Consider the following 27,262-nt stretch of genomic DNA (forward strand, 5'->3'; position numbering starts at 1 on the left):
CTTCCACTCCGCAGGAATACGTGCTGCCACATTAGAAGCTCACCTGGCCCTGGCCGGAAGCAGCAGGGGTCCCTTAAAACCCTGGCGGTCTTGTGCAGAGTTAAGCAATTTACCCATGCCGCTTTCCTCTCACCCCTCCCTTCCATCCCTCTCTCCTCTCCCAATCCCAGATCCCTCTCTCACTTTGCAGGCCATTTTCTTTCACCCCTTTTTACAACTTCTGAACTCTCCCCATTCAACTTCTCACTTCACCCTTAATCACCTCTTGCCATTCTGTCTTTTCACTGCCCTCAACTCTAACAGTTTCTTGCATTTATCTCATGGCCTCTCTGGCCCGTCACCTCCCGTGCCCATCTGCACTTCTCATTCACCTCAAGTCTCTCCATTCAAATTGTTGTCTATTTGTCTCTTACACCTCTCCAGTCCCCCCATTCATCTTTCACATCTCTCCTTTGTTTTTTCACACCTTCTTGAACCAATCTCCCTCTCCCCTGTTACCTCAGCACCAGTTCTTAATTTGAGCAGGTGGTTTCCGGTGCTCCGCACTGGCACCTAATTGTGCACACTGGCACTATGACCGTCTGCCACATGGTGGCTCTGTCAGTGTAATTTAGAGATGAGCAGAACAGCTGTTTATTAATTCAATATACATTAAAAACGATAAACTCCTGACATCCATGTCATTCTTACAGCTTTGGGGGCTTGAAATAGTCACACTTGTACAGTGTTATGGTTGGTAGTTGCATAGGTATTGTCACTGGCCGCACAGGCAAGGCAATGGGTGGGTGGTTAAAGTTGTAGTGGCCGACTGGTGAGGTTCCTGGCACATGTTTTATTACAAATTAATCACTGCTCAGCACCCGCCCCAGTACTCCCTCTCTTCCCCTATCGCTGCTGTCCCTCACCCCTGTCGCATCAAATTACTTTTAAGGTCACAGATCATCTCTCAGCTATCTTCTCTCACAGTTTGACAGTAGCCCTCCTCTGTGCCCTCAACTTTCCCTCACACTCACTTCTTGCGTGTCCGCACTTCCCTTCAGCACTTCACATTTCTCCTCACTCCTGACCTCTTCAATCAAATTCTCTCACTCCCTTGCTGTACTTTCTCATCCTCTCATCTCTCCTCACCGAGCACACGGGTTGGACCCGTATGCTCCTCTCGGCATGTGCCACTCTGCTTATTGTTCCCTAATTCAGGAAGGTATGAATTGTCTGTCTCGCTGTTTTGGTGCAAGCCGCGCAGTTATGGAACGTGCACCCTCCTTTGCTTCGCTCCACCAAGAATCTATTATCCTTTAGGAAGATATAAAAACCTGGCTCTATGCGCTGTAGGTCACCCCATTTGGCTGGTTCTCCTTCCCCTTCTGTATGTTTCTCATTTGCCTTCTGGCAGCCGATGGCTATTAGCCCCAGCACACCTTTTGGTAACAGTAGCGCACTACAAATGTAAATAATAATAGTAATAGGCAGAAGCATGGGAGCCATTAGACCCAACCTTCGCGGGGGGCCTACACTCCCAGGCAGGGCTGGCCATAGCACTGGTCACACACGGCGCAACAGTCTTTTTTGGTGCCCCAACCCCCGTTTCCTCCTTCTCCATAAATTCCCTCACTACCACTCACCAGCAAAGCACCTCATCTCTCTGTAGCACCTTTCTGACAAACAGTTGTTTTTTATAGTGCTACTCATTGTTTACTCACACTCAGTTCTGTGATCTGTATAGTACATGTTCTTTGTAGCAGGCACATTAACCCACTGCACTGTGTGGATGAGAAGAGTGCCCATGTGAGTGCACGGTGAGCAATGCAACAGTGTGAGAGTAGGGAAAGAGGAGTGACTGCAGGGTGAGTGAGGTGACCATATGAATTTGGGTGCGGATGTAAGTGCAGAGTGGGACAATGAATGCATGGTTAATGATGGGCTTGTTTGAGCGAGTTGCAAATTGAGCAGTGAGGGGGCAGGTGAATGAGGTGTCACATGAGTGCAGATGAGTAGTGTGACTGCAGGCTGAGGTACAGGGTGAACAACGCAAGTGCGTTGTGATTGCAGAGTGATCACTGTGAGTGCAGGGTGAGAGGGTGAATGGTGTGAGTGCATGGTGATCAGTGTGAGTGCATTGTGATCGCTCCGAGTGCAGGGTGAGCTTGAAAGTAAAGTGCGAGAATGAGAAGTGAGTTCTCTGAATGCAGGGTGCATTCCCAAACACTTGAAGTAACTCAGCATGTTATTGACGGCGGCGTAGGGTTTAAAGATATAAGTTAAACTATTGCTATTATGACATTAATCAGGGATCGAGGGTGGAGGAAATAAATAATATACTGATCGTGCAACACACTTCAAGTCCTATGGTTAGGGTTGCCTGTTCGTTATTTTGATGTCCCAGATGGTACAAAAATAAGCAGTCACCTAAAGCTGTATATTTCAGCACTTATCTGTGCATACTTCGAACAGCAAATATAAATAGAAAGCACTTTTAATGGTGTTCTAGGGCTGCCTCAATGATCCAAGACTGATAATTAAAGGGAACAAAGACAGAAACGTCACATTACGAATGAATGCATATGAGTTTATTTACAATCCCATTTAGTGTCAAGAGGAGGCCTTTGCAGGCTCTTTAAACATCAAATGGCTGGTATTTTCCTTCTTGCAACCCTATTTTTTATTCAGTGGCGGCTCCCCCATTGGGGCGTGGGGGCGTCACCTCACTGCTTTCTCGCAGTGCGAGAAGGCAGAAACATAAATGGTAATAACTACCACCATTTATGTTTCTGCTTCTCGCAATGCGAGAAAGCAAAAGTGCCTGGTTGGGGGTGGGCGGTCCTGCTCGAGGGCAGGGGGGGGAGTGGCTTGCCCACTGTTGTGCGTATTTACTGTTTGGTCGGCCCTGGGGCCGACCAACCAGTCAGTATGCACAACAGTGGGCAAGGCACTGCCTGCCTGCTTCGAGCAGGACCGCCCACTCTCTCTTTTTCTCTATGTATGCTGCTGCATGCAGAAGCATACATAGAGAAAATGACCCGTGTGGGGTGCGCTCTGCTGCGCCTCACCAATAATAACGCTGCCATTGCAGCGTTGTGATTGGCGGAGGTGAGGGAGGGAGGTTGCCTTTCGTTGATGTCGATGACGAGGGCTGCAGGAGTCGGAACAGAACCTGAGGTGGCTGAAGGTAAGTTTTATTTTATATATTTTTTTCATTTAACCCTCAATTCAATGACATCTGATGCAATGGCCAGTCCTCTACAACAGCTGACTGCATGGTTTGCATATTATGTAAGAAGGCTTGCTGCATGTGGTAACTGTTCCTGGTGTACACAGGTTTGCAGTTAAGCCACTTCTTTCCAGAACTTCTAAATACGCCAGCTGGGGGGACCTGTAACATGGACCTCATTTAACCTCTCCCGCCTCCCCCCCTCGGCGACCCCATTTCCACCCCCCGTCCCCCACCCGCCCGTCATGATGGACGCGGCCCACAACTGATAGAAGTGCGCCTTATATTCTTAGGGGCAGATTTATGAGCCCCTTGCGCCACTTTTGCGTCACTTTTAACATGGGAAAAGTGACGCAAAAGTGGCGCAAGGGGCTCATAAATCTGCCCCTTAGTGTTTTTTCACTGTCCTGGGCCTCGCTTATGGAATGCCTGCCACGCCACCCAATTGCGTGAAAGTGTGGGTGCCTGCTCGTGCATGTGCTAGAAACAAGCCTCAGAGGCTGCCCCATCTCATTTACAAGGCACAAATGCTAACTGCGGCAGCCTTTGCAAGTGCAGCAATAGCGAAAACCGTCAATCACCCGCTGTCTATCTCCGACCCTTTGTCCGTCCTGCAAGTGGAAATATGTCAACAGGAGCGCAAGAGAATACTAACACGGACACATTCAACCCATGGCACAAACAGAATCGATCACAGCTCCTGCTCCTCGCTGTGTTTCAGAGGAGAAGGCTGTGGTGTGGTTACTTGTTGTCTGTAAAATGTCACATCGCTGAAGGTGTGTGTTACATTTGCGGGATGATAAATGACAACAATTATGCCGACTTGTAAAAGTTCCCTCACTGTAGAAACGGCAGGTGATGTGTGCCGGCGCATCATTGCTGCGATCCCAAACGTGGATATTTAAGTCCACATTTCACAAAACATTCTCTTTATTTAGGTATTCATATATCTGGCAAATCAAACAGCACGCCGTGCACATTAAAATTTTACAAGCTAAATATGTTATAGGCGCATAACCGTGTGAGGTATGGGTGATGGATAGAAGAAGCAGGAAACGGTAGTTTGATTAGAAGCTCTTTAATGTAGAGAGTAATCTTGAGACCTCATCCTCCAGCCAAGCCAGTGCAACTGACATTAGCTTCAACGCATAACATTCTCTTCACTACACATTCTTTAAAAGAACACCCACAGCGGCTGACATCATCAACTTAACATGGAGGCAAAGAAGCCTCAAGTAAGAACACTACACCGTGCAGTTCCATTTTGGAGAGGCTCGTCATAGAGCTAACCTGCAGAAAATAGTCCACCCCAACAAAAACCGAAATAGAAACAGAAGTGCACGAGCCAATGTTATCAATGAGTCCTATGAGGTGGGATATTTGAAGGTTTCACAAAATAAATGACAGTGTGGGACAAACACCATGTGGGCGAGAACTCTGGTGTCTGCTGCTGTCTTGGACCATGGCATCATGTTGTTAACTTAGTATGTTTTGTAAATTTGACGCCTTACCACTTTTAAATGTCACCAGGCACCACTGTTTATATTTCTTTTCATGAAATGCATTCTAACACAATACTGCTGTAAATTATAAAATACAAATGTAAGGAAAAGGCAGAGTTGGGACCCAGGGCGTACTGGAACTAGAAAAAAAAAACTAAGCCTCAGTAACCAGTTTACTAAAGGTATGTAAACATGCAAATGGTCCTTAACGACCTGTGAAAAACTCAGGCGTGCCGGGCTTTGCTGGAGATAAGACAGCAGACACAGCCCAGCGGAGCCCACAGCAGCTCGAGCTGAGACACACTACGGGGGAGGAGGGGGGGCTGAATCCCTTGTTGTGCGATGGGCCTGAGCAGAAGTGTGACCGGGAATGCGCGACCCCCTTTCCATCACTTCACGGCCCCCCTGGGGGTCGCGCCCCACACTTTGAAGACCCCTGCCCTACACACTCCCCTTCACCTGACCTCCCTTATAAAAAAACATGCATTCCTATTTTTTTTATTTTTCACGTGGCATGGTGACGGTATTCCCATTCAAAGTAGGACCCGATATTAACCGCTACCTTTCTTTTTTTTTTTTTTTTTAGTCTATTCCGGGATCCCAGTGGACCTCTAGAAACCCATAATAGGTTTTTCGGCCGTCAAAGAAAGGAAACGCCGTCATCAAGTTCATCCAAGACCTGGAAAGACTGCCTACTCCCTGCCATCTATCATTCTGAACCCTTTCAACTACGTACAATTTACTCAAACTGAGTTGTCTTGTGTTTTCAGACAGTGACATATACTTGCAATAAACACCACTATTGAACACATGCGGCCTCCTCGCTTCTGCTTCCGACCATCCCTCCGACATCTGGTGTCAGAAGTGGGATCGGAGGAAATGGAGGCCGTAGTTAAAAAGATGGCGGTAGGACAAGACCGCCTTGAGAAAATCATGGCAAGGTTCTTAGAAACCGCAGAATCCGACCGGGAAGCTCTACACAAGAGTATTGCGAGCCAAGGACACAAGAAGCCGCTATGGAGAAACTGGCCGAGACCCTCGGACAGCCCAGAGGGTATACTGCTCCCCCATCAGTGGTAGTGCAAAAGTATGTTCAGGGAGAAGACCCCGATTTCTTTCTGGCCAACTTCGAGAGAATGGCCCGGGCCACCCAATGGCCGGAAGATCGGTGGGGACAATATCTGGGGGCCTCTTCTGAGCGGGGATCTACAAGCCGCCTATCAAGCCGCAAATCCCCTTGGGACCACTCCCTATGCAGAGATCAAGTCAAGTCAAATATACTTTATTCGTCAATTGTGTCATAAAAGTGGCATATAACAACCAATTATAAAAACAAGATACATCAAAACAAAATAATCAATACAAAGAAAAAATGCAGACGTTTCACATAAATACAGCAATAAACAGTCCACCCCTAGATCAAACTGATCATATGGATTTTCCTAATCTAAAGGATTTTCAAAAATAAATAAAATGAGATGAAGTAAAGGGTGCCTATTCGCAAGTCGCTTTAGTGTTAATCAATCTAGATCGAATTGCCCAGGCCCACTTTATATATTTTGCCATTGCTATTGCAGTTGTCGGGCTTGGGTCTGAAGACAAGATTCTCATGGCCTCCTCGTACCTTCGGATTCCCATTAACCGACAAACGGGTAATACCCATTTTTTGCGTGGGATGATGTAGAGAGGACAAAAAAGCACGAAGTGACTCATAGATTCATTCTTGTCACAACACTTTGGGCATTTGTCCTGGGACCCTGCAACCCATTTAGATGTAAATGATCGTATCGGGAGAGTACCTATCCTAAACTAAAAGTAAAGCTTACGATCAGACGGTACTTCAATCAAACCCCAATATGGTTCCCGTCTGGCATAGGCCTTAAATTCCAAAAATATACCTGATAGATGGGATGAACGCCCCTTAGTGAATATTTCCAACCCGATCACTTCCCAGTATCTAGTTTTCACAGATTCTTTTGGAGGGAAGACCGCGTTTTGGGGGTCATCCCAAAGGTCTCTCAATCCCAAACGATAGAGTAGCAGTTTAATAGACCTCAACCAGTCTATCTTGTGGAAGGAATCTTTTTCAATCATTTCCTTTAAGCCCAAGGCATAATGGTTAAGCTCCTCGGTTGACCATACCCTACACCAGTACAGCAGAGGGTGCAGATAGGCTGTATCTTGTAGAGATTTCAAGCCGAGGTCCCAAAAAAGAGGTAATAAGGGAGTACTTTGCGGGACACCAACGACTTTCCGAATGAACTCATTCTCCATGGCATTCAAGCGTTATAGATTTTTGCCATACCCCCATAGCTCAGACCCATATAGAGACGAGCTACGGATCTTCATCGTGTAAATCTCTAGAAGTGGCCCTATTGGTTGGGTCTGCGAGGTTTTAAATCGTTTCAATAGGAAGCCAGTCTGATGTTGGAGCTTCAATAGTGACAGATCTATTTGGCTATTCCAACGCATATTTTTCTGCAGTGTTACTCCCAAATATGTAAATGCTTTGACCTGCTCTAAAGGAGATCCATTCATAAGGATTGCGCCTTTAAAAGATCTGTAAACTTTGCTAGGTTTAGGGCCATTAAGCACCATAAACTTAGTCTTGGCAGCATTAATTTCTAGTCCACGCAGTAGGCAAAACTCTTCGAAGCGCCGCAGGGTGAGCTGGAGGCCACTCGGGGTTTTCGAAATCAGCAGAGTGTCGTCCGTGAACATGAGGACTGGGACACGAGTTCCAGCCATAGCTGGAGCATCCGAAGGGACCCGGGAGAGGAACTCTGCCACCCCGTTTACGAAGAGCGAAAACAGGGTGGGTGCCAAACCACAACCCTGTCGCACTCCCCGCTCCACGGTGAAGGTATCCGTAACCTCTCCCTGCCGTCCCCACCGTACCCGAGCAAAGTTGTCCTCATGTAAGCGAACGACCAATGCCAACAACTCCGGTGCCATCCCCAGCCCCTGGAGTACTCGCCACAGCCTGCCATGCGGGACTAGATCGAAAGCCTCCCGCAAGCCGACAAACACTGCGTACAGAACCCCCTTTTCTAGGACTACTGTCCTCCAATAGAGGACCAAGAACCTAAAAACCTGGTCTATGGTACTGGTTTTAGGACGAAACCCAGCCTGGAGAGGGCTCAGAATATTACCACCCTCCATCCAGGACTGGATTTTGCCCAAAACCAGCCGGCCCATGACTTTTTGAATAGCATCAATCAAGCTAATGGGCCTATAGTTACTAGCCAATGATTTGTCCCCTTTTTAATATATCGGGACAATTTCTGCGCCTTTCCAAGATTGGGGAATAGCCATACTTTGGGCAATGGCATTAGCTAAGTGGGTGATATATAAGCGCCATCTTTGCCTATCATACACAAATACATCAGCGGGGATAGAGTCCATACCTGGTGCGCGGCCCTGGGTTACCATATCAAGCGCCCTATCAACCTCCTTAACGCTGAAGGCTGGCTCGTTATAAAAAACCCATTCCTGGTGAGACAAATTAATATCCTCTGCGCCTTTTGCATATTGACTCTTAAAAAACTCTATCCAAGAGTCCTGGGGGACACAATTATGCGGACTATCAATTATTTCTCCCTTTTTCCATTTGAAAATGTCCCAGAACTTTTTCTGGTTTCTGTCGGTGCATGCTGCCTTGAGATCTTGCCACTCGCTCTCTTCCCATTCCTTTTTAGCTTTCCATCGTGTCTTCTTATAATGGTTACGGGCTATCTCGATCTTGTTCGAATCTTTGGATTTAAGTGCGGATCCTAACTCTTCCCGAGCTTGCTTACAGGAGGCATTGAACCAACTCTCCTGTTTACTTCTGGGAACTTGTTTTGCTGAAGATGGACTACAGAAGTAAGTTTTAAGTTTGGCAAAAAGTTTATCATGTATATTCTCGACTACTGTGTGAGGCTGGCTTTTAGTACAACCTGCCGCCATAGATGTCAGCGCCTCATCGAGATTATTTTTTATGCTGTCTATAAGGCCAGGGTATTCTGCTACTTTTTTCCACTTGAGGTGGCGTTCATCATTTGATAACACGGCAGTCGGACCTTTCATAGTAATTGCCCCATCCAATCTATCCCCCAAACCCAGTTTAAAAAGAGCTACTCGTGGGTTATGGTCGCTTTCGATCCGAGTTTTGACCACCATATCCTCAAGAGTATGCCACATCCCTAGGTGAACCAGGAGGTAATCTATAGTGCTGGTCCTAGTACCATTATCGTAAGTTTTACTCCGATTCCTGTCTGAGAGGGTTCTGCCATTAGCTGCCCGCAATTGGTTGGCCAAGCAGAACCCTTTCAAGTGCAGGGCTGCCTCTGTCCACTTGCTGACTGGCATTGTCTCGAGCTGTGGGACACCACATCTAAGGTCCTCCTCCTCCGTTAGGGACAAATCATGATAGCCTAATGGCTCAAAGGTCGTGTTAAAATCGCCCGCTATAAGTGGGAACACATCAGTAAGTCTGGATTCTACGAGGGAATTTAGTATTGATACCACCTCCGATTTTTTGCCACCTGGTAAGCCCCTAGCATACACATTATATATATATCTATATGTAAATTTGATGGAAAGTTTAACCTATTTCCTAGAATGTCAATGTTCTGGGTTGGGATAAGTTGGATGTTACACTTTATGCATTGTTTGATCCAAATGACCAAACCTCCTACTGGCCGATCCTTGGGCCTTTTCTCTGCTGGAACAAAGAAATTCAGGTAACCTAACCTAAATACGGGCTCTATTGACCATGTTTCCTGAAAGAGAAAAATATCATGGTCACCAATGAAATCTGACCATAGGGGTGATGCTAATTTAGATCCCACGCCCGCCACATTCCAAGATAAAAGCGTTGTGCAGCCTGCAGTGTTGGACATCCCTTCGGTGCACCCTACATTTACTGTAGAAGGAATGATGGTGCCCTGCAAAGAAGATAAATTACCATCATTACTTGGCTTTTTTTGTTCGAGCTCGGGCCGAAAACCCTGCACCACAACCCTATTAGTGTTTGTTAGGGCAAACAGCACATTATCATCACTACCATCGCTATGGCTGTCTGTCGCGGACAGCTCTCCCTGGTGTTTAACCTTCTCTAGCTCAAGAGCTACATATACCTTTTCGGGGTTGGGATGACCACTGCTATCTTTCTGTCAATCGCAGTCCATTAACCCAGATAGCACATCAAATCGATTGATAGACCTTATGTCCCCCATTAGGTGACCCTTATTCAGAAATCTCCCTCCAGTTAACCCAGACAAAGGCAAAGGTGCGGGTGCATAGAAATAAGACAATGACATAGTACGGATTAAAGATGAAGGATCATCGTCATGGGGCCAACCACAGATATATTCTACACAGCATCTGTCCCTAAAATTAATGATAACACAGTCCCCCTTTGTTGACTTAGGTTTTTTGCCCACCCAATTTACTCTCCTAGCATACAGGATTTCAGCACACATATTGGTCGGCAAGGGCGTTTAACATTGAGCCAAAATGTACACTTGTTCTTTAAATCCCAATACGTTTCCCTAGTCCTAATCGCTAGGGGTCCACCCTTCTAGAGGGAGAGACATGTTCACACTGGTCTAACCCGATAGGACTTTCTACAGCCCTGGCATCACAAAATGGATGCCTCTGCCACAGACACAGGTCTGGCCTCCTGCTGCTGACCGAAACTCCGGCAGGGGAGGCCTGGACAATAGGTTTCCTGTCCCAGGGAGGTGTAACCACCTCCCCAGACAGGCAAATGTGTATTGGGGCTGGGCGGGAGCACTCTCTGGTGCTTTGAAGTCCTGCACTGGGGGCACACTTGGTGTCCCCGTGCATAGTCCAGTTCAAACCGGTTGCAGGGGCTACGTACCCCTGCTCTGGCATGAAACTGGACAAAGGAAATGGGTAAAACCACCCCTCTTTCCAAACCGTTCCATAGGTGGGTCCCTAGAGTATATCCAACCCCCAAACTTAGTATAAGTATGGGAACCCAGTCATTGCGACTTTAGATTACCCTGGACGAAACTCTGCATTATATATCCTGGACCTTCGACTTTCTATCTTGACTAGAAGACTGAAGAAATCTTCCTTGGGGCAAGGAGTGACTCCCCTGCTTGGCAGGCACCAAAAAAGCAACTGTCCGGTCTGCAATTCCGAAGCTCCCGTTGGACGCAAAAGTCTCTGCATCACCAGAGGTGGATTTCCTGACTTCCCCGAGGCTACCCTGAGTCCACAGCAAAGCTGAGGCCCGTGGCTATCATGGGTGATGAGGAACCGTGACCCCTGAGCACTGTGTACTATTGCTGGTACATCGACTTCCTGTTCATTCTTGTAGTTCTGCTTTGGGCTCGGAGTAGCCCCAGCCTTGAGCGCAGACTGCACTGAAGATCTCTGGCCTCCACTCCATGAGTGACCCGTGGGCCGGGTTCCAGTGCAACCGCTCGAGGCTCCTTCGCGATAGCTAGCCCGTTGGTTAGTGGGTCCCCATGAAGGCAACTCCTCTTCCACTTGGGCTTCCTTGGTTGCTCCAGATCTGCCCTGGGTGAGTCCCTCAGACCTTGCTGGTCTGCACTGACGTCCTTCTTCTCTTTCCACGAGACTTGCCATGCCAAGGTTTGTTGGGTCCATTCTGGTCGCCGACACCGCAGCACTCGACAGACTTCATGGGACAGCTCGAATCTAGCTCCTGGTCGTCATCTGCACCTCCTGGACCTCGTGGCTGAAGAGTCAAGACACCCTCAACTCTCCTGAAGCACCCGACTTCTGTGGGCATTGGTCCATCCTGCCCTCGGTGTCAGAAGCTGTGTCGGAATTCCCACGGAGGCAGAACGCTGCTAGCTCCCAATGCCCACCTCCCGGAACGCACTGTTGAATACAATGGCTCCAGGCAGGGGGAAAGGGGAATGGGACAAGAAGAGACACTCGAGCTTTTCTGGACTCCTTTTCTTTCTGTTCTTGATATTGTTGTCTGGAGTACCTAATGCACAGAGGGAGAAATCACTTAACTCTTATGGACTCTAAATACCTGACTGCTTGGGTTCTCGCTTGTTGTTACCTTCCCTACCCAGATTTGCTGGAGATTGAGCTCCTCTTCTGATTCAGCTGACTACTTCTGGCATGTGTTTCTATCAACCTAATGCACAAAGAGATATTATACCGTCAGGTGATTACCTATTCCCTCCTCAGGTCTCTTACTCCTTCGCCTCCCCTTCTATTCTCTTACCTTGTGTAGTCTGACTGAATGATTTTCAAGGGGGTTCTATAATTAGCGAAGACTGCTCTGTTCTTGGTGATTAGTGGGATGATTACAGAGTCTAAATGGACTATAGTTCTGCTTCTGTTGATGTAATCCACAGGCAATTCTTGGCATTCAATGGAAGCGCGCAAAAAGGTAAGTAAAGGAAAGTTAGGAAGGAGAGAATAGGGAAGAACGCAAGCGGGGGGGTTCGAAGGGGGGAAGTACGCCTGGCAGCGTGGTCTCTTACTTTCAGCAAATGAGTACAAGTTCTAGTCTTTTACAGCTGACCTTACTTGCTGCTGGAAGTCTGGACTTGAATTCTTAAACTCCCTCAAACTCGACGATTTTCCGCAGAGCAGGAGGGCTGCTAAGTTCTTCTGGAAATAATACTGCTTCTTTCTCTTCTGGAAATTATTTATCTCTTCTCTCACTGAAGGTTCTCGGACGCACTGTGAAGGAATGTTCCTATATGACTGGAACTCGGAATTTCACTCTTCACAATGCCTCTTCTGAGTTTACAAAAGATTTCGCCACCACCTGTGACGCACACTGGAATTCACTCAAAAACTACGGAGTTCACCCAAAACACAACTTCTCTCACAGAGGACTAAATTGAAGTGCGCATGAGAACGCTCTTCGCTGACGCACGAAACCTCATATCTCGCGAGATCCCGTGCGTCAAACAGTACTTAGATTGTTCTGATGAGTCAAGCGGCCATCTTGAAATGGTGCGCATGATCTCTAATAGGCATTTGTCCAAACATTACAGCAGGAGGGTTTAACCGTCACTCGAGATCTTTTCTGAGGCAAATTGAGGGTAGCGACGGTTTTTGCTTCCCTGACACTCGGTCACTGGCAAGTGACCCAGACTCTGTCCCCTCTGCTTTCAGGTTCCTTCCATCCTAGATCCAGGCTTGGATCTCTTCAGACACTTCTCCTCTTCACGGCAGCAGCAGTTCTTTGCAGGCTCCCATTGAAATCGAAGACGCGACCCGACATCAAAAGACACCTATGCACCCGGCTTCCCTGGGTGAGGTAACTAGAGTTCTCCGGTGCTCCCATGGGTGCTAGCCCTAGAACTTCTTAAGTCCAAAAGGGTTTGGTCCTGAGTCGATTCTAAGTGTCCCTAATCTTTAAATTTCCAACCACAACATTGCCCATAGAAGCTAACGGGAACCTGCGGATGTGTTTACACACTGCACACAGTCCCCGTGGGTCCCCTGTGTCACTACCTTGGGTGGTTCCTTGGGGTCCTAGTAATTCTACAGGCTCTAGGCCTTGTGTCTAGCTGAGTTGTGGTTCTTATACCACTTTATTGGTATATGGTTTGGTAAGACCCTAGGGCCCAAACGTGTATTTGTGCGATTACTGTTGATTGCTAACTTGTAAATTAAGTACTTCGAACTCCAGTCTCATAAAGAGACTAGAAGTGTGTGTTTTATCCTAAATACATATAGTTTAAATATATACCTGGTGTGGTTGTCCTTTCATTTGATCATTCAAGAGATTATAGACTGGTAAAACAAGCTGCTTTACATTCCTTCAAGACTTAGCCTGAAGGCTGCTCTCCATAGCTACCACTAGGATAGCTTTCAATAAAGGTTGTGTTTAACCAATTCACCATAAGGGGTTGTTTGGACTGATACAGGGTGCCCACTAGAACTAGTAGACAGCATATAGCAGGCCACCCTCTCACACGGGTCAGTGCAGACACTTTGATGTCCCCTGAGGCTTGAGCCGGGCGGACCAACGTGTTTCTTTTATACTTCTGCTTATTCTAAAAATAATATTGAACTTGCTTGTTTTAAAATCGTTTTTAGCCGCAATTTTTGCACAGTGCACTCAGGACTTAGCCTCACTCCAGCTTTAGTAAGGCGAAGCAGCCATTTTGGGAGGAGGAAGCAGGTTAACGGGCTAGTTGTTTGCCCAATCTGCCTACTTAACCGGAAGCTGGCGTGAGCGCACAGCGGAAGCGCACAGTGGGTGCGCCGCTGGAACGACAAAGGCGCGCCTAAGGCAAGCCCGTCTGTGCCCATCCTCGCATGGCCCGCGCACAGCGCCAGCCCCCCTGCCCGTTTGGGCACAAAGGATCCCAGACCCTATGTCTACTCTAACAGTACACTGCACAGATTACATGTCATCAAGCATAACCCACTGTGCATTTGTATTCAACCTGGCCGGAAATCTCCTAACCATCACAAAATATGCCCTGGGTGTAGGACAAACTTACTGATGCATATTGCCCAGCAGGAGAAACATACACAGTATATACCTAAAGGTAGGAAAGGACGTGTGGAGAAAAATGACTTTAAGTGTGTATTACTGAATGCAAGCTCCTTAGTTAAACACAGTATTGACTGCGCATCTTTAATTGAGGAAGAAGAAACCAATGCCGCCCTCATTAACGAGTCACGGACGGACAAAGCCTCCGGTCCAGACTTGGTGAAAGCCACGCCCCCGGGCTACCTTTGCTATACTCTAAACAGGCTGACTAAGAGAGGTGCGGGCTTAGCGATAATATATCAAAACTCTTTAAGCGTGACTTTTAACTGCTCAGCCAATATGGAATGCAGAGCACTAGACTTCTGTTTTTACCTTTCTCACCACTACACTTTTAAAGGCAATCTCGTTTATAGGCCACCTGGTCCCAGAAACCGGTTCATAACACAAGCTGGCAGCTGGTTGGAAAACGAGCTAAGTGCATGCTCCTATACGATACTAGGGGATTTCAACTTCCATCTAGAAGCTGAAAATGATCCAGATACGTCAACGCTACTAGACCTAATGAGTACCATTGACCTAAAGCAACTGGTCACTGGTGCCACACATAAGGCAGGGCACACACTTGATGGTATATCCTCCAATAATGGGCCACTAGTATTCACCGACACTCTCCCGGTGGTCTGGTCGGACCACAGGGCAGTGCTATTCGAGGTGACGCTTCCTGACCGAGGTACCAAGAAACCAGTGAAGAAACAGGTGGTCATTCGAGCATGGAATAGGGTTAAGGCCGATGAACTACAGGACCCGCTAACCTCTACCTCTTCTACGCTTCCGGGGATCTAGACGAGGCCACGTCTACCTATACCAACTGGCTGGAAGCAGCTAGTATCCAGTTAGCGCCTATAAAAATCCTCCGCCACAATAGGGAACGACCCACATCACCTTGGTATACCCAAGAGCTTAGAGAGAAAAAACTGATCTGTAAGCACTTGGAAAGAATCTGGAGGAGGGAGCACAATGAGAGTGAAAAAAATGAATACAAACATAGCCTAGCGCAGTACAAGCGGTTACTTCATAAAACGAAACAAGAGTAACATTAATTCTGCAAAGAACTCAAGCCCCAACTCCCATCACAGCGAGTCAAGAACTGTGTGATAGGGGGGCGTAGCTTGGCGCCAACTAAGATGGCTGCCTAACCAGCGAGCTCCGCCGGAGCTGAAGGCCTAATCCCCCAATTTCCATGTTAAATATCCGGCAGGATGAGACCCAAAACATCTCAGGCGTTGGCAAAGTCAGGCGGGATCAGCCCGCTGCAAAACCGCAGCAGAAAGAGGACCCTGCAGCTGCACCGCGCTTCGAAGGACACCGCACTGGCATCTGGTGAGGAGGAGCGCGGCCGGGAAAGACGGAGGCGGCCGCTGGCGTGCGTGCTGCGCACTCGGCCCTGGGGACCTGGGACGTCACTGCGGAGCTGCCCTGTTGGACCGGGATCCCCCCCTCCCTGGGGTGCGCCTGTGGGGCTCGGCGTGCGGCCGGTTTCCTCGTGGGAGGTATCGACTGTTGGGGGAGGGGCCGCCAGGAAAGTGTCACCCGCGGAACGCACCAGGAGCAGTGAAGGCCGTGCAAGAAGAGTCATCAGTGGGGACACGATACTGTGGAGCCTGCAAGACTTTGGTGAGCTTTTGACCTCGTAGGCATCCCGTGGCCCGGTGCTCCCATGTACCTGGTGGCGGCATAAAGGACAGGGTGGCGGCCTAGCGCCCCGGGGGACGTCAACTGATCGGCGGTCTGCATCCACGCGGCACAGCTCGCCCCTCGTGCTGTGGGGGAGCCCTGGGCAGTGCAGTTGGGGCCCTCCCCCCCCAAAAAGCACAAGTGGGCTCTTCGGGCGCCCGTCGGTACTGCGGAGGGCGTACCAGACACTGACGTCGTCGATGAAGGGGAGACTGTGAGTTTCGTACTTCAAGACAACATGTCCAAATTGCTGATGGTACGGAGTGAGAGCCGCTAAAAGGTGATGCCGCTGTGTCTCCACTATCCCCCTGGAATATCTACACGAGTGGAGGGGTTCGTGCACCGCCCAGGACCTGGTGCGCCCCTATCTCCGGAGAGACACAGATCGCGGCGAAGCGAATGGACTGAGGTGTGTGGCACTCACGGAGCAAGTAGGCACAGAGCTCTATTCCCCTCCTGCGGTTGAAGCAGCAAAGCCAGTGATGATAATTGCAAAAATTACTGGGGCGCCCGGTATTAGATTTATGGACCGTACCTGAGGCGGCCGTGTACAGAAGAGGTCACTCCATTTACCGGGCTGGGATGCAGCGGGCCAACGTCTCATTACCTGCTGTGGCGGGTCTCTGTCGGCGCACGGGGGCCGGATAAGCATCAAGTGCTGCGATTGGTTCCAGAAACCCCGGAGTATCTCACCAGACGGAAACGTTGTTCAGCACCTAACCCCAGATACCCCTGGGGATCGCCGGGAGAGCTACTCTCCCTGCCACGTATCCTGGGGCAGAGGCTCCGGGCCGCGGTCGCCGGCGGACGCAGCCCAAGGGTGCCTACAGTCATCGGAGAGGGGGACAAAACCACGTGAGGAAAGGCGTCCAACAGTGCCACGGCAGTGCAGTCTAACAAACTAGACAAGTACGCTGTCACGAAATCGGCACCGCAGGACGATGGGGAGCAGGGAGACCAGTCTGGTGAGGGTAAACCATCTCTCCAATCCATAATGGCAGCTATCAAGGGACTAGGAACAACCCTCGAAACAAAAATGGATAAAATGTCCATTGAAATGAACTTGATGAGAGCCGATATGAACAAAACAGCGGATAAGGTTAAAACTAATGAGGCCAACGTATAGGCGGATAAGGTTAAAACTAATGAGGCCAACGTATTGGAACTTCAGACCGTGACAAAAAAACTCGAGGAGCGGATCAACACCCTGACTCATCAACACTGTCAAATGGCCCTGAAACTCGAAGATCAAGAAGGGCGGGCCCGCCGAAGCAACATTAGAGTGGTTGGGGTCCCAGAAGGCGTGGAAGGGCCGAGCGTTGAACTCTTTCTTGAAGATCTAATCTTAAATCACCTCAAACCAAAGCGGCTTTCCTCGCTCTTCACTATTGAGAGGGCGCACCGGGCGCCGATCCCTAAGCCAAGACCGGGTGTAGCCCCCAGGACTATTATTGCAAAAATCCTCAACTATAGAGACCGCGACGCGATATTGCAGGCAGCTCGGATTCAGGGAGACCTCCTCTACGAAAACTCGACTATCCGTTTTTTCCAGGACTTTACGCTTAAAGTACAGCAGGAACGACGCTCCTTTGAGGGGGTGAAAGCAGTGCTCCGGCAACGTGGAGTCAAATATATGATGTTCTTCCCAGTAAAGCTCAAAGTAACAGCGGACGGGAAATCGCTCTTCTTCACCACTCCGCTGGAAGTACAAGACTGGCTGGATGGGAAAGCAGTACATAAAAAGACCGCCGGAGCGAGAGAAGGCTGGAGGGAATCTCACACCCGCGAGTCGGGATCGACGGGTGAACGGTCTGACGCAGAAAGGCGCAGCATGCGTTCCTGAAGATCAGGGTTGAACAGCCCGGGATTGCCCGCAACTCAGAGAGACTGGCGGAACCTGAGTTCCTGAGCTGGACTTGAAGGGACTGTATCTACAAACCATAATGTATAACTTGCTTTGTTGATGAAATGCGGGGGAAGCAGCCCGTGGGGCTCGGCTAAACAGGAAAAAGGGTACCTCCAAAATTTCAATAACTCCTGGCAGCGCTGGGGGTACACCAGACCAATAAACTGACTCGTTAAGAGTAGCGCGAGAGCCTGGCAGTAAAAGGTGTGGTAACATAGTCGTCTCGGATGAGACAGCCACTATCCTGGGATCTCAAAACCTGTTAATACTTTATACAGTAAGGGGGGGAGCCTCTGGCGGCCGGAGTTGGTTCTAGCCCACTTCCCCACATCACAGTTGACTAGTTTCTAGGGCGATAGGCACTCTGCTAGTTGGGGATGTGGGTAGTTTCAAACCTACGTGGCAGGGTGGCAGGTAGGGGGGGTGGAAGCAGGGGAGGATTGAGGGTTAAATGTGTTTTACATTATTGTTGTCATTTTTGAAGGGGAGGAGACGGGGGCGTTACTCATCGGTCATGCAATGTATACAATATAGCAAGTAGGTGGTGTCACAGGCATCGTAGGTTGTTCAGAAACATTCACTGTCACAATTGGTATACATTGGGATAAAAGTCTGAAACTATTGAGTTGGCACGTCAACGGGCTGGGAGACAAAATAAAAAGGAATATAGTGCTACTGCACCTTAAGCGCCTTCTCCTGGATGCCGCGCTGCTCCAGGAGACACACCTAGTCGGAAATACCTGTAAAGCACTTAACAGGTGGGGATACATTAAGGTTGCACATGCCGGCTTCATCTCTGGGTCTCGTGGGGTGGGTATCTTACTCAGGCGTACCCTCCCATTCAGTATCCAGCTCACTTGGGCAGACCCACTAGGGCGCTTTGCGGCAATCTCGGGGCGGTGGGAGGGACACACGCTTACATTGTTAACAGTCTACATCCCACAAGGTCTTCAAACGCTGTCTTATAAAGATCTTGGTGCGCTCCTGCACTCCCTACCGTAGGGGCAAATCGTAATCGGGGGGGATTTCAATTCGGTTGTCTCAGGATTGATGGACCGGCACCCGCCACAAGACGTAAGCGCCGGGCAACACTGGCTCCCCAACTTTATCGAGGCATTTGGCCTCACAGACCTTTGAAGGCGGCGTCCCCCTACCCTTCAGGAATACACGTTCTTTTCGGGTTCACACCATACTCTCTCGAGGATAGACTACATCCTCATGCCCCTACACTATAACGTGAAATCAAACACCTAGCACGGGGCATCTCGGATCACTCCCCTCTATGGGTCCACCTCACCATAGGGGAGAAGAGGGTGGGCTGTATAGCACCGATAAATCCCTGGTACCTCCATAACCATGAAACCAAAGTCACTCTCATACGGGCCATTGACCAATATGTTTTAGAAAATGGAGGTACAGTGGACTCCCCTACCACTCTATGGGAAGCGTTTAAAACAGCACACCTTCTCAACTATAGCGGGTGTACGCAAAAAAAAAAAAAAAAAATGGTCGCTATTGAGCACGACCTACTTCGACTTGAAGAGATGGCGGGAGATGGTGCGGACCAAGCAGCCCTTCACCAAATGCAAATAAAAGCGGACGAATATAAAGCAGTTGCAACTGACGCTGCAAAAACCCTTGCGAGGGACAGAGATGGACGGCTCTATGACCAGGGTGACAAAGCGGGCAAAATGATAGCCTGGTTGGACAAAAAAGAGAGTGTGCGGAGAATAGTATCGGAGCTAAAAAGTAGTGCAGGTGCAGTTCTTACTGAACCACATGACATAGTCAGAGAATTCGCGACACACTTCGAGTGGGTGTACCAGAGGGGCTCGGAGCTCTCAGAAGAAGATTCTTCCAATTTACTGGCAGACATCCGACTACCGGTCCTCTCTGACCGGGACCGGGAAGCGTTAGAGAACACTCTTACAAACTATGAATTGGCCAAGGCGATAAGGGACCTCCGCCCAGGCAAAGCGCTGGGCCCCAATGGCCTACCCATTGAACTGTACAAGCCTAAACCAGACAGAATGGCGCCTTTCCCTGTTAAACGCAGAACCCAAAATACTTACAAAGCTCTTGGCAAATAGACTCCGGACAATAATAGCTAAGCTGGTAGATCCAGATCAATCAGGTTTCATGCCACACCGCAATACGGCCCTTAACCTGCGGCGTCTTCACGGAGTGCTGGGGCGCTGCTCCACTATTCAAGAAGATGCGATAGTGGTTTCTTTAGAAGCCCATATGGCGTTCAACACATTAGAATGGGCATACCTCATGGCAGTATTAAAAAAGATGGGCTTTGGTCCTAACTTTGTCGGATGGGTGCAGCTTCTATATGCGGAACCCTTGGCCCAAGTGGTCGTCAACAATAAATTATCGGATGTGTTCTCACTCGGTAGGGGGACGAGACAAGGTTGTCCACTCTCGCCACTACTCTTTGCGCTCTCCCTGGAGCCGCTTGCGGCCTGGATACGACGGGATGCTTCTATCCGGGGACTCAGATGGGTAGAGGGATGGGAGGACCGGATCTCATTATATGCAGACGACATCCTTCTATATCTAGCCTCCCCACAAAGGTCACTAAGGGTGGTGCTAGATATTTACACCAGTTTTGGAAGGAACTCTTGCTATAAAATTAACTGAAGTAAATCGTTGCTATATGTCCTACATGGGAGTCCCCCTTCCATGCCAAAGGACTGCCCTATTCAGGAAGCCGCAGAAGGATTTAAGTATCTCGGTATCTTTATTACCACCGATGCCAAGACCCGCTCCGAGCGGAACCTCCTCCCGCCCTTGCAGAGATTCAGGCGTGACACTGGCACCTGGAAAACGCTCCCCCTGTCACTCCTTGGATGGGCAGCGCTTTTTAAAAGGATGGCACTGCCTTTTTTCTCTATGCCCTCCAGAACTACCCGGACCCAGTCCCGCACATGTTTTTTAAAGATATCTAAGCTACACAAAGGGACCAACTATGGGGCGGGAAACCACGCATAGCACTCCAGAAATTAACTCTTGGTTGGTACGACGGGGGTATTGCCCTCCCCGATATCAGAAAGTACTACTGGGCAGCACACCTATCCACCATAAACCAATGTATGTACAGTAACGGGGATGACCCAGCCTACTGTATGGATAGGAGGCTACTCCCGGGTGGAGATTTTACGAGAGCGCTTTACTCTAAACCGACCAGGTTTCCCCTCACAGGACCTACCAAACACTCGGTACAGCTTTGGGATGAGGTCATCCGCACCTTGGGGTGGGTCAATAAACTCACACTTGCAACTCCTCTCTGGGACTCTGAGCGGCTGGGCACCCTGGGGCAGACTAAAGGATTCGACAAGTGGGATCTCATAGGTATCTCCCGTATAGGGGACCTCTGGGGGCAAAATGGAGTGGTGTCCTTTACTTCACTACAGCAGACACACGAGATGGCAGACTCGGAATACTTTAGATACGCACAAGTCAGACACTCCCTGCAAACCAACATCCCTGCTGGGTCGTCATTGCCAGAGTCCTCCCCTCTTGAAGATAGGTTGCTCGACGGGCACCTGCCAGAAAGAAGCATATCCTTTACATATAAAAAACTTATCCGTCACACTCCAGACCCTTTACTGGCATTGAGGGAGAAGTGGGGAAGGGATGGTCTAGAAATAGACAACGAGAAATGGCAAGAGGCACTCTCTTCCCCTAAAGAAGTTGCCATTTCAGCGAAACTAATATTGATCCAATTAAAAATTCTTCACCGGGTCTACCTCTCTGGACGGCAACCAGTGCTAATGGGTAGGAGTGAAGATGGAATGTGTAGGAGACAGTGTGGCCTGGAGGGGACCTTCCTGCACATACTCTGGGAGTGTCCGCTAGTTCAGAACTACTGGAAAAAAGTACATGAGTGCATGAGTGTGGTTTGGGGGGTTACTCTACGACTTGAGGTCAAAAGATGTCTCTTGAATATCTGGGAGCCCACAGACTTGAATGAGAAGGGAAAGCTCTGGGCGGCACTTGGACAGATGGTTGCCAAGTGAAATATAGCTCGACTTTGGGGAGCAGCAGTGCCACCGACAATCAACGCTTGGAAAGAGGACATGGACTGGTGTATGGCACGGGAGAAAGCGGTGTATGTGGCCCGTTGCTGTCCTCAAAAATGGATAGCGCTCTGGACTAAATGAAATGTTTATCGTGGAAATGTGTGTGACCCCCGTCTGTCCCCTCACATGACGAGTAATTTGTCTTCTGATGCCAATGAAATGTGACACTGTAGTAAAGTAAATTAACATAATACAAAATGACACAGCCTGTAACGACACTGTACCCTGGAACGTGGAAATGATCACTCGTATAATACGACCTTCTTTTATTTGATGTTTAATTAAAAGAATTATTAAAAAAAAAAAGAACTGTGTGATTAGATGGCTAATTCCTTTTTTGATAAAGTCAATGCTATTTTCTCTACTTTCTTAGGCTCTACATGAAGACATCTCTGGTAGAAACGGTGGACCCTAAGATTGGAAAAAGCACAGTGCGTCAGTTCCATAACTTTACACCAGTCACAGTTTCAGACATCTATAAACTTCTAGTGAAAGCAGAATCAGGGTCACCATTGGATCCGTGCCCTCCCTCCATATTAAAAATAGCACCTGAACTAGTCGCATTAACTCTGACGGCCATCATAAATGCTATGTTTGCGGAAGGTTATTTACCCAAAGCTTGGAAATCAGCATCTATACTTCCTCTGCTGAAAAAACCAAACTTGGATCCAACGACTCCAATAATTTCAGGCCCATATCTACGCTTCCACTCCCTGCCAATATTTCAGAAAAAATAATGAACACCCAACTCAGTCGGTTTTTGGAAGAGGGACGGATGCTGGACCATACCAAGTATAGCTTCCATGGGGGACACAGAACAGAGTCTGCTCTCCTTAAATCCACTGAAGAAATCAGGACTACACTGGATCCGGGAGGAAAAGCTGCCATGATTATGCTGGATCTCTCTGCGGCCTTTGATACGGTCCATCGTGTCTTATTAATGGACCGGCTGCAAGAGATTGGAGTAAAAGGAACGGCCTGGAAACTAGTCAAATCGTTCCTAGCCAACAGAGTACACACAGTCACCCTTGGAGACATCACTGGTCAATCTTTCTCTCTTCCTTGTGGAGTCCCTCAAGGGACTTCCATGAGTCCAACTCTTTTTACTCTATATGTGTCACAGCTAGATCCCCTGATTGAATCATTTGGGGTCAGTCTGACTTCTTACGCTGATGATACTCAGATTGTAGTATCACTGCTTCCAGATGGAATACAGGAGACAGCGTCCTGTTTCCATCACTGCATGACAAAGGTGGGCAGTCGGATGGCACAAAATTGCCTCAAACTTAACTCCAATAAAACGGAGGTGGTACTTTTCGGCAATGATCCAAATTTCTGGACCCCAGCATGGTGGCCGGACTCACTTGGTCCTCTTCCAACTCCCACTAGGAATAGCTGACCGCTCCTGGGCTAACTCGTCTCTACACAGAGTGGAGTGCTGTTTCGCTAACCATACTTTGGCACTCGGCATGGCGGTTGTCGGCTTTTTTCCATGGAAAAGCGAAGAATCTTCGCATAACATTTCAGACAGAAAATACAGCTGAACGCGGTCTGGTCTAGATGCGGTTTATGCACGGACGCACACCGGCTCCGCGGTGTATTCAGGACTAACAGGTGATTGTCTTGCCTAGAGCTTATCACCCGTAGAAGGGAGCGTATCTGTTGGATCCGCGGGATTCTAACCAAGCTGTTCGGGGGATCGCCTCCCTTGGAATGTTGAACTTTGCTGTGGCTGGGGCTCAGAGGGGGCTGCGAAAACTGCAGAGAGTCTGCTGGAGTGCTCGGCGGGGGTTCTTCGTGGCGGAAGAATACTACGGAGGCCGATTGGGAGTGCAGTGTGTTGGCTCAAAGATGCCGCCGAAATCTGCGAAAGGGAGAGCTCGCCCCCTGGCTGACTCCAACGGCAGTGGAGTAGGGGTTGGAGGTGCCCTCCCCAGGATTTCTACGCAGGCAAGTCAAGGGTGTAAAAACAGTAAGGGGGTAGCACTCAGGAAAACATTGGCGCTGACATACATAAAAACACCAGTGCTAGACGAAATATTCCCCAGCTGTTTACTGGTGCCAAAGAAAAGGGGAAAAAAACTATTGATCCTCTGACTCTTCCAAATACGGGCACCTCGGACATAAATCCTCTGTAACTAACAACCATGGACGACGGGGGAAGTGTCTATGATGGCGCGGCCAAACTGTCCAAAGCTAGCACTAATTCTGTAATACCCCTACATACTCAGCCAGAGGTTGATTTTCAGGCTACAGACTCACTTGTGAAGGAAGTTGATTCTGGTGATAACTTTTTCTCACTTTCAGAACATTCCAATTCCAGTGAGGATACTGACCTGGGCTCTAAGATCTGCGATGACCCACAAGGAGCGGGGGGCAGCGATTTTAGTAGTACGTATCCAGATGATATCGAGTGGGACATATCGGATGATAGTCCTGGCACAGTTCGAAAAAACTATGAGAATAAACAGGGCTCTGCATTAGTGGATAGTACTAATAACAACGATGCTTCTCACTGGGATAATTCTTTTATGAATTAAAATGGCTCTTGTACTACTAGTGAAGTGGGTAAAGGTAAACCTACAGATTCTTCAGAAGAGATCTCGTTCACCTTGATTTATAATACTATGATGGCACATAGGGAGGAAACGAGGGTAGAAAGTCAGAAGGTACAGAGCTCTTGCCGTAAATTACAGAATACAGTACGGCGGATAGCAAAGATATGTACCGAATTTACAATGAGGTTGAATGAAGCCGCGGCTAGGATTTCCACCCTAGAAGATGAATTGGCTGTGCAGAAGACTCTAACAGAGACCTTGCGCTCCACGAAAGAAGACATGCAATGGAAACTAGTTGATTTAGAGAATCGCGCTCGCCGCAGTAACCTTAGAATTTTGCAGATTCCAGAAGGGGTGGAGGGTCAAGATCCTCGCAAGTTTGTTTCTGAGTTGTTTTCTGAGGCTTTCCTGGAACTAAAACACTGGGACTGGCAGAGGGAGGTGCAAAGGGCACATCGATTTCCATTTTCTATCCGCTCTAATCAATCTACAAAACCTTGTGCGATTCTAATCTCTCTCAATAATTTTCTTGCTCGTGAGGCTCTGTATGAGCTTTCTCGCCCCGATAGAAAGAGAATGGGAAAGGGTGTGGAATTTTTTGTGCGACCTGACTACTGTCATTGGCAGTTTCGCCAACTTATTTTGCTATTTCAGGCCAAGGGGGCACAAGCCTTTTTGCTTAATCCCGCAAAGCTAAAGGTGTTGTTTAAGGATCAGGTTAAGTTCTTTTCCTAGGAAGTTCAAGCTAAGGAATATCTTCATACCATCTAAAATAGAACGACTTATGTCCAATGATGTGTGATTAATTGCTTTTCAATATTGATGGGTGGATAGTATCATGATTATAATGTGCTCGGTTCATTAACAAAGCATGAGTAGATAAGGAATTTAGTTGTAGCTGTCCTTTTCCCTGACATGCCGAGTGGTTGATAAATGCTTGGATTTACTTGCTCTTGGGGTGCTTTTTTGTTGAGTGTGGGACGGGGGGGGCTTGTCATCACTGGGACTACGAGTCCCTTTGCCCTTTTGTTGGGATTGGGGGGGGAGGGTGGAGACATGGGGGGGAGTTGGTGTAGGGAGGAAAGGTGTAAGGGGGGGAAAGAAAATTAATCCACAGTATCTATGATTTGGTGATAATGATGAATACTAATATCTTGGCCACAGAATTATCTAAGGGTTGGTGTCCATATTATTCACATGGCTAAAGCAGGGTTACAAATTTGCTCGTTTAATGTGTGTGGACTTAATTTCAATAAACGTCAATGACTTGCTGCCGAACTTAGGGTGACAACCAGATCTTATATGCATTCAGGAGTCACATATACCGTGGGGGAATCGCAAAGTATTATTAGATTTGGGGTACTCACTCCTAGCTACATCACAACAGACAGCTACGAATCGGGGGTGGCTGTATTGGCTAAAACCAGTATACAAGCCTCAGGCCGTGTAGTGGTAGAGAGTTGCGGAAGGTGGGCAATTGTTGAAAGTGTAACAGGGGGGTCAAATTTACGGTCTGCAGAATATATGGGTCTAATCTGGATGAATCCCTCGTTCTTGAACACTTAAATGTTGAACTTGCATCTTGGCCCACTCCCCTTCTGCTATGTGGGGACTTTAATATTAATTTAGCGCCCGGTGAGTTATTAGCAGGTACTCAACAGTATAAAGGCCGGAAACCTAAGGTGTTTAATGCTCTGTCTCACTTGATTTCGGATCATGGGTTAGTAGACGCATGGGGTGCACTTAACATACATGATCCTGGGTATACCTTTTATTCTTACCCACACGATACATTAGTGCAGCTTGATTACTTTTTCATATCCTCGTTACTATTAAATAAAGCTCAAATTCAAGTTTTTCCTCGAATTACTTCAGATCACTCTGCAGTTGTTGTGGAAATTCCAGCATTGGGGGGTAGGGGGACACCGAGGGTATTTACGTTTGACAGAGCTCTCCTCTTGGATAATGGTTTTATTGAATATATGAACACATGGATTAGAGACTTCTTTATGGTAAACCGCTATTCCACAAACTGCGGGAATGTGTGGGATACTTTTAAAGCCTGTTTTAGAGGGGAGGTGTTGAGCTTTGGACTTTACAAACAGAAACAAGCCAAACGTAGAATTCTGGAACTATACGACAGATTGAAACTAGCAGAGGGACAATGAGCACATGGGATCCAGTTTGGAACTAATCTTACTGAGGTGCAAATGGAAGTGGCCAGATGTAAGGCCAACATCAATCTCACATGGAGTAAGGAGATTGCTATAAAATATCAGCTCTTTAAGAACGAGCGCTGTGAGTGTGGGGAGGCCACTGGGCGCTGTTTAGCCCAAAGGCTCCGCTCCAAAGAAGCAGCACAAAGAGTAGAAGGGATGAAGGATTTGTCGGGTAGATTAACACACGACCCTCATGAGATTCTAGAGATATTTCATAGCTTTTATCAAAAACTTTATACTGAACAGGGTGGAGAAATCGACGATGTGGGTTTTGGAACTTTAGATGTTCAATATCATCATTCAGGGCAGGAGGAGGCCGGGGTGCTGGACAGCCCTATTACAATGGATGAATCAGAGCAAGCTATTAATTCCATGACTCGAGGCAAAGCGGCGGGGCCGGATAAGCTTCCATCAGAACTATATCGGTCTTTCTTTCATAACCTTAAAATTTATTTTCTGGCAGAATGCCAAGCCGCCCAAACTGGTATGGCACCTAAATCATGGAGTGAAGCTTCCATTATTGTCTTTAAAAAGAAGGATAAACCTTCGGATATCCCTGGGTCGTACCGCCCAATCTCATTGACAAACTG

At 48.2% G+C, this 27,262-nt stretch overlaps 1 protein-coding gene across 16 annotated transcripts in view; it reads right to left on the reverse strand.

Annotated features, from left to right (window-relative positions):
* Positions 1 to 27,262, reverse strand: part of LOC146839233 (uncharacterized) — a 212,097-nt gene that overhangs the window by 38,973 nt on the left and 145,862 nt on the right. The window lies entirely within an intron of this gene.

Source organism: Triturus cristatus, chromosome 4_2 (genome assembly GCF_964204655.1).
Source record: "Triturus cristatus chromosome 4_2, aTriCri1.1, whole genome shotgun sequence".
Taxonomy (NCBI): Eukaryota; Metazoa; Chordata; class Amphibia; order Caudata; family Salamandridae; genus Triturus; species Triturus cristatus.